Source organism: Ostrea edulis, chromosome 6, assembly GCF_947568905.1.
Source record: "Ostrea edulis chromosome 6, xbOstEdul1.1, whole genome shotgun sequence".
Classification (NCBI taxonomy): Eukaryota; Metazoa; Mollusca; class Bivalvia; order Ostreida; family Ostreidae; genus Ostrea; species Ostrea edulis.
Window position 1 is genome coordinate 33,339,833 of NC_079169.1, and position 17,852 is coordinate 33,357,684.

The window sequence follows — 17,852 nt, forward strand, 5'->3', positions numbered from 1 at the left end:
CCACTCGGCCACGGAGGCCCCTCAGAGGCTTTGTAGGATATTTATAGGATCCACCTTTGTAAGGATTTTTGTGAAGTTTAGGGAAGTCCACTATAGGTACGGTAACTCTTTAATTGTGTTTAAAACTAAAGCATGATTTTGAAGAATTCATCTTTTTAAAGGGCAGTTGGAGTATAAATACAATTACCAAATGTGACATATATCAAATTATAAATAGTCTAAAAGACATCCATGGATTATGATTCGTTTAAGAGATAGTCAATATATAGTCTATATATAAGGCTATATATATATATATATATATATATATATATGTGTGTGTGTGTGTGTGTGTGTGTGTGTGTGTGTGTGTGTGTGTGTAACCGTTCAACAGGGAGTGCTTACTGATCCCCCTGGTATGTCTTGGGATTTGTGCTTGCCCCACTCCTTTGATTTTTCTATATAGATATTATAACATTGATCACAGTCCGTTACCTTCAGTTTTTCATCGCAATGTTCCACTTCTAACAAATAATTATCAAAGCGGATAAACCATGCCTATTAATTTACACACAGTGGAATATGTAATAGATTTGTTTTCAAATGATATTGTTGTGTACCTCATTTATTTATCACCTTTCATAATGCTAGTAATGATAAGGTCACTATACATATTCTTTTCTCAAATTTAGTGCTTTTGCCTCCGCACATGATAAAGGTGTCCTGATTATCCAAAGCAATGCGGACCTATCTACAACCAAATCAATTGAATGCTGTAGATACCGACTGGAACAAGATTTGAATGACTTAAATAAGTCTATCACTGTGGTGTTCATTTTACAACTTCTTCATTCAGATGAAGGAAAGTTTTCGGAATACCAGGTATATCACTGTATACATTGACATCCTAATTGTTCTTCTAAATACTCTAATATTCCCTAGGCCTAAATATGTTTTAATAGTATTTATTGCGTGATGTCAAGGCAGGAAAATGGTTCTCTTTACACATGGATGATTTGAGAATGGATGAATACGTGGATGAGCAAAATGAGCAAATGTACCGGCTTTCCTTCGCAGCATATTTACAAGAACAGAATAGCCTGAGAACAACTACTGCGGGATTTGACTTGAAAGACCTCGTTATTGATTTTTTGCATTTAGCAATATCCAAAATGAATGACCCTGAAGACAACATGTTTCGAGTTCTCCTGCGAGTACAGGTTCTGCTTCATATGTCTGACAAAACAAAAGGTATTAGAGACAAATAGTTATCAGATATTTATTTAAACTATTCATATACAGTAATGTCTTAAGTGTGCATGTGGAGTTTTCAATATATAAATGAATAAATACAGAGAGATTCAGAGAGATACGGAAAAAATATTTAGAGGTTAAAACTTTGATCAAGAATACACATGTTTTATTAGGATCCAAGCATGAGTACATACTACAAGAGTAACACTGGTATAATTATCACAAACTTTCATGAGAAAGATTTTTCAAAAGCGTCAAAAATATTCTCGAATGTCACGGTTAATATCAAAACCTTTTGCTTATGAAATAACAATATTCTTTGTCATTTAGGAGACATCGAATTTATGACGAGCGTATGCAATCATATCATAAGTATTCAGTCGTCAAAGGAAGCCATCATGGGTCCAATAAAGATAACTAGGATGGCAGCTGAACTGGAAAGAGTACAAAGGGCTGGAACATTCAAGTAAGATAATGATGAACTGATAATTTTCATGTTCTCGTTTGGAAATTAATGAAAATATTTACAATCGGATATTTTGTAGGCGATCGGTGCACAAATGTATTGAAGAAAAGATTGCTCAGGTTCTAACAATGCTTCTCTGCTTTATGGATACAAACAACAATCTGGATTTGTTACAACCGTTAAACAAGGAAACCTGGCAGTATAGACTCTGGATGTACGTCTTTCAATGCGATAAATACATTGTGTCTCATGTAAAAGGTGTCAATGATTTTTCGAATTTCAATGTCCGACAATCAGGATGGAAATGCCAATTATTTCAACCACGATTCCCGTTTTCGTGGATTGTATTCCAGAGAATCGAGGAAGTAGTTAATGCCGGTGACGAGGTGCAGGATGGTAATATGCATTATACATCTTTATCAGCTCGATATTTTACGTAAAATACATATTAGATGTGGAAAACTTACGTCTGCAACTGAGATTGAAAATAAGCATCTGATCGTGCATTTTTCTTTTTCCAAAGGAAACATATTGGAACGAGCAGAGGGACTTTTGCAAAATGAACCGTTTGCCAATGTTATCGCATCGTGCAGTTCACCTTCCTCAATGAAAGACATAATAGAGTCTTACACACATGACTTTATTTTCCAAAAGCTTATCTGCAAAAACGAAGATGAGTGTTCCGTAAGCTTAAATGTATTAAATTTACATTTTCCGTCGTATGTGGTATAAATTGTGATGTAGATCATACATAATGAATGTCTTTGTGGGTTTTTTTCTCAGTTATTAGGTCACCTGAGTAAATTCAGGTGACCTATTGCAATCCGTTGTCGTCCGTCGCCATGCGTCGTCCGTCGTGCGTTAACAATTGAACATTTTTAACTTCATCTTGATAACTACAGATCCAATTTTTTTCACATTTGGTATGAAGCACCTTTGGGACAAGCGGGACATAAAGTGTAAATTTCAGGACTCGAGCATCCCTGGGGCCTTAGGGTCGGGGTAAAAACTGCCCAAAATTGACCAATTTTCAAAAATCCTCTTCTCAAAAACCGCACATGTGTAATAAAAACTAAATGCATGGTGATTGAGAACAAGAAGGGCTGTACCCAAATTATAAATTTCATGATCCATGGGTTAGGGGTTCTGACCCCAGGGCGGGGCCAAACTTGTTATATAGTTTTTATGTGTAAAACACTTAAATAACATCTTCTTTAGTGCTGTTGATACTAAATTGAAAGTAAATGGATAGAGCAGGTAGTCTTGTACCAAAATTGTAAATTTGATTATCCTGGAGTAAGGGTTCTGACCCCAGGGTGGTGTTACACTTTGTATATAGTATTTATGTGTAAGTTTGCTGATACTGTATAAAATCGAAATGCATACTTAGGAATAGCAGAAAAGGATGTACAAAAAATGGTGAATTTCAATCAAAACCTAGGGTTATGACTTAAGGATGAGTCCAAATTAGTCATATGTTTTGATGTTTTAATGTTAATACACTTATTATTTAAAGCCTTTCATGAGTATATGCACTTTTGAGGGTAGTGAAGTTTTAAAAGAACACATCTTGTTTTATACTGATGCTGAACATTAGAATTTAACTTAGATATTCAGAACAGGACATTTTTTCTAGATTTCATAGCTCATGGAAATAGTGATACTTTTTTCACTAGTATTCAGGTGACCGATTAGGCTTGTGGGCCTCTTGTCTTTTTATTACAACGTATAGATATAATTACTTTATTACCGTTACAGTTATTCATGACAGCCATCTCCAAGATGAACATTTGGGATACCAGCACGAATATCTTGCGTTGTCTGATTAACATTCACTACGTTTACAATGCGTTGCAACACAGAATGGCAATTATCAACAGACTGATTCAAGCTGAACCAAGTGTTGGGAGACAGGCCCTGCAAGTGATACGGCAAAGTGATTCAAATGAAATGGTAAATGAAAACCAATCTAGCAGATGAAATAACATATTTCTTTGCAGTGTAATCGTCGTTTCCGTTCGATAGTAGATGTCTGTGTTATTGAATATTTAATGGTGATATGTTATTTACTCATCCTAGACACACACATTGAATATGATGTTATAGTGTAAAACTAAGTAAATGCAGCTAAATGCAATTTTAATTTTAAACAATATTTTGATCACTAATACTGGAATGGGATTGGACAGCAGGCATAACCTATTTCAGCTCTTTCCCTAAATGCAATGCGGGGTGTTACATCTCAAACTGTCGCCCGTCCCAAATCGTCGCCGTCATCATATATTTAGACTCTTTAACTCTTTAAGAATTGTCTCAATATGAAAAGATTGGGGTGTTCCATCTTACTTAAGCATATTGGAACAAAACAGCTTCATTTTTCTCAACTGCGAACGATAGTATTTTTCGCCGCCTATCTTCTGGTCAATTTTTAAAAGTTATTCTTAAATGAATTTTATGTCAATATAGATATTTATATAAATTTTCATAAAAGGTGAATTATTTGACAAAAGAAAAAGAGATATCTCTATCATATGAGTTAAAATATCGTATTTTACTGTAGATATCAATGGAAAACGGGAGATATTTTTAAAACATCCCCCTCTGAAAAACAAATATCTTTTTGTGGGTAATATAAAAAAAATTCATTTAGCAAATTTATACAAAATATTTTGTTGCTTCACGGGGGGGGGGGGGCATATATTTACAGACCAAAATACAGCGAAAATGTTCACCCTGTGATAAATTGCATATGAGGTTAAAGTGTCAGAAATGAACATTGATCTTTTTTTTTTCATTAATGTAAAGTAATTTGATAAATCAAATGGTTATCTATTGATATCAATAAGCATTTTAAAATATATGACCTTTTAAAGCCGGGTTTCAAGGAAAATATATTTCTACCCTGTAATTAAAAGGAGTTGAAATTAAGAGCAGTTAATAAATCAACACTGACAAAGTTAATAAACATATTACATTAAAAAGTATCATCAGCAAAATTACAAAGCTTTTAAGAATATACGAGTTGAAAATATAGGCGGGAAGTCAGTGTGCGCAGTTCTTTTTGGGAAGCCAAAGAGTATTTGATCAGGGGATGTCAATTTATAAAAGGGTGTAACAAGAATATATCAGTTCTTTGCAATAACAAATCTATATTAACAAAATTAGCTAGGCTTCGTTGTGAAACACAAGTCCTGTTCTAAATTCCTCAACTTCAATTGAATGTTCTACACTAGTTTAGTAGTCCCAACGGCCTTCTCAAATTTGTATTTACTTTGCAAGCGGGGAATCTCAATCTTCTTGCTTTGTGAGGCTTAAGACGTTCAACAGATATAAGACGGAGCTTTCCTGGTATGACCTTAAACACGGGAGTTCCCCAATCACGATTAAACCCCCGTAAGCGCTATGCATTGGTAAGATTTATAGCACTTCACGTACAGTTCGTAGCGTCTCTACATAAGAGACAAAACTCGAATGGGACATAGAATAACATAGAGATAGAATGATGACAGAAACCTTCACTCATGTTTCATCTTACAAATTTAGATAATTGAGGATCTCTTGATTTTCCTCTGAGTCACATCGATCATGTGGGTAAAAAGTATGAAAGAATACTGATCAATTTTGTAAATACTTTAGAGACTACAATTTGGAAAGTAGAGCAAACACAAAACCCTGGGAATATCAAAGGTGGAATGGTGTGTCAAGGAGGAGTGTCCCGTGCTGACTGGTCACACCCGCCATGAGCCCTTTGTCTTGACACGTCAATCAGAGTACACCATAGCCAAAATAAATATGAAATGTCAATTTAAAAATTCATTTGAAACACGTCGATCATCATTCAACCTGACGATAAGTTGCATTTACAAATACGATCATCATATCGACCATAGAATATGATAAATGATTGCTATAATGGAAGTTATTGAAACCCATAAGACAGATTTAGTGACCTGGTTTTTTTTTGTTTGTTTGTTTTTGGTTTTTTTGTTGTTGTGTTTTTGGTGCATATATAAGTATTACATAACCATTTTTGAAATACATGATCAAACATACTGAAAATACCTTTGGTCGTCACATATTTTAATCACTTGATTCTCTTGCCCCATACATGTACTTCAGTGAGGTTTATATAAGGAGTATCCATTTCGTTATAACAAGGCAGGCTTCCGACAAATAAGTCGATGTTACAGGGAGTTTCAACCCCTTCACTTAAAATCAGCATTTCACCAATTTTATGGTCGTTATGGCCATCCTAACTGTAACTACATATGTAATTAGATTAAATGCTGTGTTCCATACCAATTGTTTTTTGCATACTATCCCTTTCATAATCACTTGATCAGGATAAAGATCTCACGGCGGGTGTGACTGGTCAACATGGGTGACTACGCCTTCTAAGCCTAATCCCGTCTCTGGTGTTCACATGGGTCCTACTTACACTACTCTCGATTTTGTAATCTTTAATTTGATCACTGTTCGGTATCTTTATGTTTCTCTTAATGAAAGTCTAATTTCTAAGTTACAGGACATGATCAAGGTGACAGGAAATATATGAATTACCCCTGAAAAGGGGGTGAGATGCATGTTATGTGTAGCCATGGAACTCTTCTTTTCCAGATATCAGACTCCGTAGTTCTCCTGGTACTCGTAACGTTTTTGGAAGATCGATTTAAAAATGAGAAGCATATGTCCTTTTGGATCACCTTAACAAGAAAATGCAGATATGCTGTATCAAAAAGCTTTCAAGATCTCCAAACGGTGACGTCATTAGGAGAAAGAGGTCTGCGGAATGTCAGAGAGGCCCGGTATGACTATCGATTTTGCAAGATTATAAAGTAGAATATTTGATATATTTCTACTTTTTTAATTTGAATAATAATTTATTATGTATAAAGCACAAATAAACGAAACAACAGACCATGTATACATATAAATTGTTTCTACTCTTTTGGCTTGTACATTAGCAAATCACATTGTATTATTTGATAATTGCAGGTGGAAATGGGAAAAAATCCTTCTTGTTTACGAATTCTATGAGACTGTTCTTCCGTCGGAAAGTACAGCAAAAGTACACATGCAGAAAGTGAGTTGTTTAGTGTGTAGGTGTGTGTTTAGTTTTTGTTTTGTCGTTTTAGGATGATAATAATGTGGTACCCGCATCAAATAGATGAACATTTGCTAAACCCTCGACCTATCCATGAATTAATGATTATCAATTTAAACTGTTGGCGTTTCTATTTTTCGTCGGACCTTTATATTCGAACTGTGTTAAGAAGTATATATTTTTTATCAGAAAGGGGAAAGAAAGGTAATATTTGTGCTGATTTTGTGTTGCTGAGTTCTAGAGAAGAACTCCGAAATAATATCAATGGATTGCGATACATGTAGCATAATGATAGCGAAAGACGGGTGCAATGTGAATATGAAACGAAAACCACATTAATTACGATAAAAAGCTGGAACATGGTAATATCATAATGCAATGTGAAATATAGGAAATTACTCTTAGGATGGTGTTGTGTACTGAAAGCATAAACTTTGCAGCTTCTAATCCTTCTAAGTATGAACTGGAGATCCATCAGTGTGCTAAAAAAATCGAGAATTCCCCCAAATGTCTTGCCTTGATTATGCAGCATTGTCTTTCCCTTCGTCGTGGAACAGTGCTGCTATCGCCTCATGTTTAGAGTATTTTTCGTGTAATTGTTGCAATATGTTATTGAATATCCTCTGAATATGTTTAAGTTGTTCATCATATTCGCTATTGTTAGTGACCCACTCTATCGCCTGAATTCGTTTTGTCCTGCAATACATAATAAAGAAAGAACAATAGGGAAGGGGAATTTGGCGTGCAAAAATCTACAGCTGCACTTACTGAATGTATCATCCTTCGCATTACAGATCTGGAATAATGTTGGGAATAGAGTGAATATGAAGAGTCAGGAGACGTTGAGAAATTTAAAAACCTGCATTCAAGAAGTTTGTAAAAATATTGGAGCATCTTTACAAAGGTGATATTCATGCAAATCTAACTTCTATATCCTTAAAATGTCAGATGAAATTCTTTATGTAACCCCTTTTTCAGTAGCTTAAACTAATCAGGCTGAAACATAGACCACTGAGAAAAGGTTTTCGGAATGTTCTAGTGAGTGCAAAAAACTTGGCTACACATCTGATCCACATCTTTCCTAATTCCAAGTTCAATCAAATCTCACGGTTATCATTTGACATTAGAGATTGATAATCTGTTGATTTAGACATAGGCGCCTGGCTCAAGGATATTGCACTATAACCTATATGTAAATAATGGAGGAAATTCGAACCAAAAATAAATATTTCTCTCTTTTTCTTACTCTGTGGGGAGGGAGGTGGAAAATTTTACTACTATTTCAGGACGTAAAAGCTTACCTTCTTCCCATTAACTACTAGAGTGAAAAATAGAGAGGTGGCACTCACCTAACATATATTTGATTGCATTACACAATAACAAGTAATAGTCATTATAAAAAGGGGGAGGCAACACACCACAATACAACACCCCTGGGCGTTTCTACATGCCTCTTTTTTTAATCATTTCACCAGATCGGGGAGGAAATTTATAAGGCAGGTAGTGAAACTAATCTAAACTGAAAGGTAAAATCCTAGTGGGGTACAAAGTGGCAGGAACCGGCCCCTTACCCCCTTCTTTTATTCTTGGCACCTGTTTTATTTTGTTCTCATTTTTTTTCGCACTGTTTTTGGAATTCATAAAACAAATAGTTTAGTTGTAGAAAAGATGCTGTTGCTAGACAAATCGCCAAGACGTTCAATATCCGCTGGAGTTTACATAGCCCTGTCAGCTTTCGGAACTCGAGATTACTTCGGATAGCCCTTATTACGTTTCGAGTTTTGTAATGTTTACGCACTTCCGTGGTTAGAGATTTGAATTAGACGAATCTTGACTGAAAAATATATTTAAAATATACAATGGACAGATAGCCGTTATTAGACGAGTTTAATCATTAAAGAAGAATTACCGGGAATGAAGGGGGCTCTGAAATCAGCTGGTAAATCACTTTTTATCAACAAATATCTCTCATTGGGGTACGGAAAGGGGTAGACTGAGTTGCAAGCCTTATTAAATATTATGAATCAGTGGAATAAGATATTTTTAAAACATCAATTAATTAGTGTTCTGTGGTAATGACACACGTAGTTAAGCTTCATGAAACATGCAAAATGTAAAAAGAGACATCATAGAAAAGAAATATCTATTCGTGGTTTGAATTTCCTCCATTATTTGCATATACATGTAGTTTATAATCCAATATCCTTGACCCAGGCGCCTATGGATTTAGAAAAAGTACAATGTTATTCCATTAACGAGAAGCGCGATGAAAAGGTGAAGATAAAACTGACCAATCTCATAAATCCAATAGAGTAGAAAACTGAGTTTCGCAAACACGGACTCCTAGACACATCAGAGGTGGGATTTGATGCTTGGGAGGAATATGCATACCCCGTTAACCGGTCACTTGTACATGGAAATGAATATTTTAAAGAATAAAACACCTCGATCTACCCAAATGTCGAGTTGAATGCCATATCAAGCCTTCTCATACCAACGTTTTTGAATAACCTTTTCCTCATAGGAATACAAAAATGGGTCAGGTAATGAAGGAGCACAATTTATACCAGTGGGAATTCCAACAAATGACTTCCAGATCTTCCTTACTATCAACTTCATAGTTGTGTGTAGAATCAAGGTGGTTTTATCAAAATATATGTGACCTCCATGGCTATGGTGACCTGATCTTAATAAGTGGTGGATACTAAGTACAGCAGAGTAGCTAATATCATCTTTTGACTGATAATAACATTGTTGATATTTTATCTATTTTTAACAGGGGTGAAAAGGAAGTTCTAAGGAAGCTTTGCAATAGCTATTTTTTGGAAACTGTTTCTTCTCTCAGTTTTGGGGACGGTACTCCGCCTTCTAATGACGCAGTGTCCACTTTGATGGAGTATGTAGTGGAGCAAGAAAATCCGTCCGTTACAGTACACTTCAAAACAAAATCCAGCATTTTACTGGACAGTACCGATGATTCCCCTGTTGCACGTTCATTCATTCTACAGCTTCTTTTAAGATCTAGGTACAGTATGTTATTTGTGACATCTAACATGAAGACATTAACCATTCATTGACTTTGTTGCAGTTTGGTAACGATGTAGAAGTCCAAGAAAATTGATTTTGAAAACAGTTTGTTTTATACAAGTAAATGTTCATGTACGACATAAACGGCCCCGTGTCCAACATCTGGTTCATAATTTAGTTTACTGAATTCCTCTTAATTACACCTTCATGTGGCAGTATACCATTCGGTTGATCATGTAGGATGTTATAATACACAGAGGAGTTTTGAAATAAAGTCATGACTCTTCAACAAATAGAGCTATCATCTTACATAGATCGTTATGACGATTAATCTTACCTGAACTTTCAAACCTCCCAAACATGGTTGGCAAAATATACATAACATCTAATGGAGAAGAGTCCAAATGCATGCCGTCTGATCCAGTTTAATTTTACAATAAGACACACGCAGCTTAAGTATGTCTTTTGGAAGGTCATAAATTTTACACACTTGGAATATTCACTCAAGGGATATTCTAGGTCTATGATACCAACATTTTATTTTTCGATAATGATATGTTGATGTACTTTCAGAGATGAGTCTGTTGGACAATACGTACAAAAATACCTAAATGACCACAGAAGATATTTTTCGTCAAGAGGAAAGCAGCAGCCTCTGATAGACTTGTGCGTCATGTTAGTGCACTGCATTGAGGTATTGGATAAAATTCAATAAAATTACATGTCTGCCAAATGTATGTCTATAGTTTGGATAAGAATTAACAAAATTGTGTTCAACAGTTTTAATACACACAACATCTAGAATTTCAGAATATTACTACAGGGAAACCAAATGAATAGTAAGAACGAATTCAGTTAGAAGCTATATTAATTTTAGAATTTTGACTGTAAAAAGTATTTCAAAGATGTTTGAAGTTCACTATTTGATCATTTTATACCCAATGATGCATATATATGCTAATGAATATCTGCTTCATCATACCGTTCGACATTTTACGTGTATATAAAGACAGGTTTCAAGCGTTTTTAAGTAAAAGTCAATGCTGACATGTTACACTTGTTAGTTTGATTTGAATGTTTTATCTGTAGGATACCTTAGAATACCACTCTCTGAAAGAGGATTATGGAACTGTCGCCAATCCAGAGGGAGCTTTGACTTATTTGCAAAATACGAATGCCCTTACGCACGAAAAAATTACATATGGAGTTTTGTATTGTGTTGCAAGAATACGGTTTGCATTATCAGTTGCTGCAAAAAGTCTATATGGCCATTTTGTACAGCAAACTCAGTGCGACTCAAAAACAAAAGCTATCCAGAGATTGCTAAACCAAATAAACAGCCTCTGTGATGAATCAATTCCTTTTGTCAACTTAAAGTAAGCATATAGAAATCTGATATATATATATATATATATATATATATATATATATATATATATATACAAAGCACTAAAATGACCAACGACACGAACAACGAGATTGTCAATTTTTCGGGACGACCCGTCCCTTCTTCAGGACAAACGAAAACAATTACATAATATGGTCAATATCAACAGAGCATAATAACAAAAACTACATATAAATACATCTAGCACTACAACTACACTAATCTACAAACGTATTTACAACGCAGACTACATGTTTTTGGTCTTTAGGCTTGCCAATCAATGTTAAAAGTGGAGCGAATTAGGACATGCCTTATTCGTCCAAAGAGCTGATCCAAAATGCCCGAAAAGAAAAACAATAAACTTAATTAATCTCAAGTGGAACGAGTTAACCCAATTACGTAGACAAATAGTAAAGCTAACTCGTACCCAGAGCGATTCTATTTTAACCATGCATAATTTATAAAAAGATAATAGTAAGTAACAAATACAAAAAAATAAATAAATAATAAATAAATAAATGAAAATAAGCTATGTAAACGGAGTAAGAGATGAACAAAGTTTAAGAGAAAGATAATGTAAACAACAAGTTTGAATAAGTTAACAAAATGGACCAACTCCAAACAAAAACAAAGAATAGGCAGCCCAGGGAATTGAATCAACATCAGACATTCCCGTACTGATCATGTCTAGGGTAGATGTGTAAGAAAAACATAGAATCACGGAAACTGATAAATGGGTTTTACATGTAAGCAATCGGTTATGAAGTTCAAAAAAAAAAATTAAAAAAGGTGGACTGATTGTAAACAGAATTGGAAAGAGAAAAAAAATGTGTTCAAAAATGGTCATAGTACCACTGTTAGGGACATGATCAGACGAGTAGGTCTAGATGAAGCTTAAAATCTAGTAAGGGTTTAGCCCGTATTCATCCTGGTGAAGTCAGTAGGTTTGTTGATACCATGCGGTTCAAATGACTTCAACCTGTTCATCCAGAATTTTTCCTTCTGCTTTCTTTTACATTTTTTTTTCTCTTTCCAATACTGTTTACAATCAGTCCACCTTTTTTTTTTTTTTTTTTGAACTTCATAACCGATTGCTTACATGTAAAACCCATTTATCAGTTTCCGTGATTCTATGTTTTTCTTACACATCTACCCTAGACATGATCAGTACGGGAATGTCTGATGTTGATTCAATTCCCTGGGCTGCCTATTCTTTGTTTTTGTTTGGAGTTGGTCCATTTTGTTAACTTATTCAAACTTGTTGTTTACATTATCTTTCTCTTAAACTTTGTTCTTCTCTTACTCCGTTTACATAGCTTATTTTCATTTATTTATTTATTATTTATTTATTTTTTTTTTTGTATTTGTTACTTACTATTATCTTTTATAAATTATGCATGGTTAAAATAGAATCGCTCTGGGTACGAGTTAGCTTTACTATTTGTCTACGTAATTGGGTTAACTCGTTCCACTTGAGATTAATTAAGTTTATTGTTTTTCTTTTCGGGCATTTTGGATCAGCTCTTTGGACGAATAAGGCATGTCCTAATTCGCTCCACTTTTAACATTGATTGGCAAGCCTAAAGACCAAAAACATGTAGTCTGCGTTGTAAATACGTTTGTAGATTAGTGTAGTTGTAGTGCTAGATGTATTTATATGTAGTTTTTGTTATTATGCTCTGTTGATATTGACCACATTATGTAATTGTTTTCGTTTGTCCTGAAGAAGGGACGGGTCGTCCCGAAAATTTGACAATCTCGTTGTTCGTGTCGTTGGTCATTTTAGTGCTTTGTATAATTTTTTTGTATTTGACCTTGTATCCATGTTGTGGATCCGACACTTTGAGGTATCGAGTGTTGTTGGAACTTTAGTGCTTTTATATATATATATATATATATATATATATATATATATATATATATACCCCTGGGGCGAGGCCTCTGTTGGTGGATTGTTAGTCCCCCGGGTTCTCTACATCCCAGTAGCTAACTACTTCGTTACTAGCTTGGAAATACGGATGTATATTTAATTGCTGTTACAAAATTTAGAAATTCAATTCCAAATTAAGGATTATCTCCCTCACGCATAGCTCTTATCCTTAGACGTATTTGACTCAACTTTTTTTGGCACAATGCTTTCCCTTAAATAGCTCTAAAACTTCATTGTTATTTCGGATTTCAAACATTTCGGTTGAACATTGCTGAAGAGACATTACTTGTCGAAATGCGCATCTGGTGCATCAAAATTGGTACCGTATAAGTTTTATATTTAAAGCACTAAAATGACCAACGACACGAACAGCCAGATTGTCAAATTTTCGGGACGACCCGTCCTTTCTTCAAGACAAACGAAAATAATTATATAATGTGGCATACATATTAACAGACAATAACAAAAACTACATATAAATACATCTAGCACTACAATTACACTGATCTACAAACGTATTCGCAACATAGACTACATATTTGTGGTCTTTAGGCTTGCCAATCAATGTCAAAAGTGGAGCGAATTAGGACATGCCTTATTCGTCCAAAGAGCTGATCCAAAATGATTTATTTTCGTCCCGAAAATTTGACAATCTGGTTGTTCGTGTCGTTGGTCATTTTAGTGCTTGTATATGTTTTTGTATTTGACCTTGTATCCATGTTGTGGATCTGACACTTTGAACTTTAGTTTATATATATATAATGTGTGTGTGTGTGTGTGTGTAAAATACTACTCCTGCGTTATTTCTCTTCTTTGCTTTTTGCATTTCAAAATGTAATGTATATTGGATCCCCCATGGCTTATAGATTGGTACCGTATAAGTTTTACATCGATATGATTTATATTCAACAAGTTGTGTATAAATCAACACAATCCATGAGAGATTTGTTTATCACATATTAAACCCTGGGTTATTCATTTACGTTACTGCATTGTTGGGAACTTTGCTTCCTGACATTTTGTAAACAAACTACGTAAAATTGACGTTTGTTTGTGACGTCACGAAAGGAAAAATGTGTAATAATTGAAATTTATGTAATAGATGATATCCACTGGATAAAAGAGTAGATATGTGATAAATATGTATCCCCAACAGGTCATATTTCATCAAGACAATATCGAAAACATATGGTGATACAGTATTCCATCAGATTTTGAACAAAGGAACGGGTCAGTTTGCTTCGATTGATATATCATGGCTTGGAATTGGGCTTGATCAGGTAACCTGTACTTAAATTCATTTTTCGTTGTGAAGTTCAGGTGGGTTTTAGTTTCGGAATTTTATTTAATTGTAAATTTTCAAATGCTTTATTCTTTGCAATGCCTTGTACACTTTTTAAGTTAATGAATGATCAGCACACAAATTATCATTATTGTATTTTGTCCCCACCTGAGTCAAGGGTTATTGTCAATGCTGCATATATACTAGCGGAAAAAAGAAAATGTGCATTATTTACTATATGAAAAAATAATTTGAAAATATAAGAATGAATAAATTTTATTTTTTGTAATACATGTACTGTTAAAAATGTATTTATTACAACATTTCATAATCCATTAATGTTAATTAACGTCGAATAACGTCAATTTCAACACACTCGAAAGACACTGGTATTCGAACTTGAATTGACAAAGTTAATAACGCGTGTGACCACCATTTGCAATCGCGCATGTTTGACAACAGTGCCTCATTGATGCCACTAAAGTGTTCAGAAATGCTTGAGGGATGTTGTTCCAGATGTTGATTAAAGCCTGGCCTAAATCACCCGATGTCACTGGCTGATTTAGTAAACGGCGTAGACGTCGTTCTATTTCATCCCAGACATGTTCGGTCGACGATAAATCGGGGGAAACAGCTGACCAAGGCAAGACATCGGCATTGTGTTGAACGAAAACGTTCCTGACTACACGTGCAACATGTGGCCTTGCGTTGCCTTGCTGCAGAGTTATGTGATTTTGCTCTCTGTATGAAGGGTACATGTATCACATGGCGTTAAATAATTTCGTCTCGATAGCGTACACCGGTGAAATTTCCATTGACAATTTCTAGAGGGGTCCTTCCATGTGCTGTTATTCAACTCCACATCATAACGCGACCTCCACCGAATTGTCGACGTTGAACAACACAAGCGTCCTGGTAGCGTTCCCCATCGCGACAATACACTCTACAGCAGCCGTCACTGCTATCCAAATGAAATTTAGATTCATCAGTGAACAGAATATTGGCCCAGTCTTGTATTCTGAATCGCAGATGTCGTCTACACCACGCTAGTCTAGCGATATGATGACGTTGAAGCAGTAATGGGTGCACCACTGGACGTCTTCGCCTGATGTTGTTCTCGCGCAGACGATTACGTACAGTTCTTGAACTGATTGGTCCAAGTCCAGGAATACTACGAGCAGCCGAACTTGCTGTCTGGAAACGATTTCTCAGGTGGACAAGTCCAATGCGGTTGTCCTGTCGACGCGACGTCACACGAGGAAGCCCAGAACGTGGTCGATCCTGAGTGTTACCAGATTGTTGAAAACGTCTCCATAATGACTTGGTGGTGTTCTGATGAACTCCAAAGTGTCTTGCTACGATATTATGTGTCATCCCAGCTTAAAGCATACCAACAGCACGATTACGTTGGTTTTCTCTGAGTCGTGTCATGACAGAATTTTGTCAAAACTAAAGTGCTTTCCTTAACGAGTAGTATCCAAACAAACCTTTTACACTTCTTACTTCAAACAGTATTGGCCAGTAAAACTCCTGCTTACGAACACTTCAATAAACAACGTGTTCACTAACCATGAAAAAGTCCATGCATCTGAGTCGGGTACTATCCGATATTGTTCCAAAACATTCCCTTTATCGATTGTTTAGATTTTATAAATATAAACAATGGATATAGAAAAATTATTCTAAATTTCATAATGTACAGTTTCATTTTTCCGCTGGTATATCTAAATGCTCTCTAGATTACTTGCATATTTACGGTTTCTTGTCTTGATCTGCTTTCATGCAGATTTAAATGTACATGAATTCTATGTCAATTCAATAGTAATATTATGGTAGATTATGACGACTGCAATGTTTATTCTATCCTATTGTTGAAATGGAAGTGTGGCGAGGTGCAAAATGCGGTGAATGTTTATATATAATGTAAAATCTTGCTCTCAAAAACCACCGAGATTTAATATGATAGCTTGATATTCGAGCATCCCTTTGCAATATACATTTACGTTTGGTTACACAATAACTTTGTCTTTGTGGTGCCACTAGAGAGCATAATATTTTACATAGACCTAATTAAAAAATCTGTATCAGACAATTCCTTTGAAATCTTCTTCTCAAAAAGGGCACAATTACTCTCAATGATATGTAAGGATCATAATGCGTTGTGAATTCAAAGATTTATACTATATACACTTGTTGTGACCTTCAACTTGACATTTAGATGTGTCGACATGGTAATTTATCTATAAATAATCATTTTTTATTCATATTTCGATTCGATTTAACCATGTGAACTCGAAATAAGACACCACAGTATTTCACGTCTGCTTCGTATTTATATATTTTATTGAACATACAACTCAGTTTTATTTCAAACGAGATTACTTCAGTTTCTCGATCGTCAACTTCCAATATTTATCTAGCAGTATTCTATTATCACCTGAATATGTGTTATGTCTCTCAAATGATTAGATATGCATAAGTTTGTTCTGTTTTTAAATCGAGGCAGGCTGCTGACAAACAGGTTGATACAGGGGTTTCAACAGTCTCGTTTAAAATCAGCATTTAACAAATTCTATGATCGTTATATCGAATCGACATATTGGCAAACTAAATAGAATAGTTTCCCAATACAACCTGTCATTTTCATGTCTGACGTGTTTCATAGCAATTATTAGACCGTTATTGACACATGGACTCTGACTACGGATTACTCCGTTTAACTGATAAAGATATAGGACTCACGGCGGGTGTTACCGATCGACAGTGGATGCTTACTCCTCCTAGGTACCTGATCCCCCTTCTGGTATATCCAAGGATCCGTGTTTACCAACTCTCTACTTTGTATTCCTCATAGGAGTTATGAAATAAATTACTGAAACGTATAATTATCTTGATTTTTTGTAATTCATTTGGTATGTAAATTAGTCCTAATTGCACGCTTTCTACCATAGAATACAGAGTGCCCAGACCGATATATTGCTGTAGGAGCAACATACCAAAATTTCAAACATAATCTCAAAGGGAAAATAATGTCTATCGCACAAGATGCGCCTCAATATTTCCAGGCAATTCAGGTAAGAAATTCACGAGGAACCATTGATGTTTATACATGTTTATTAGTTGGACGTGGATATGATAACTTTGTACTTTCAAGTCTGAAATGGGGTGCTTTTGGTGTTTCCAGGGGTCCCTGTTTGCTTAACAATCCAATTTGTTTTCTTTATAAATTCATGATATTGATCACTGTTCATCATGTTTACCTTTTTCGCAGAAGATAGCTTTTATCAAAGCTATACATAACCACCCCAGTGCATTAGAGTTTGCTCACATTGAGGTTAGTTAATCACTGTCACCGCCGCGGTGGCCGAGAGGTTAGAGCGTTCGCCCCGCATGCGGAAGGCCCGGGGTTCGAATCCCAGCCGC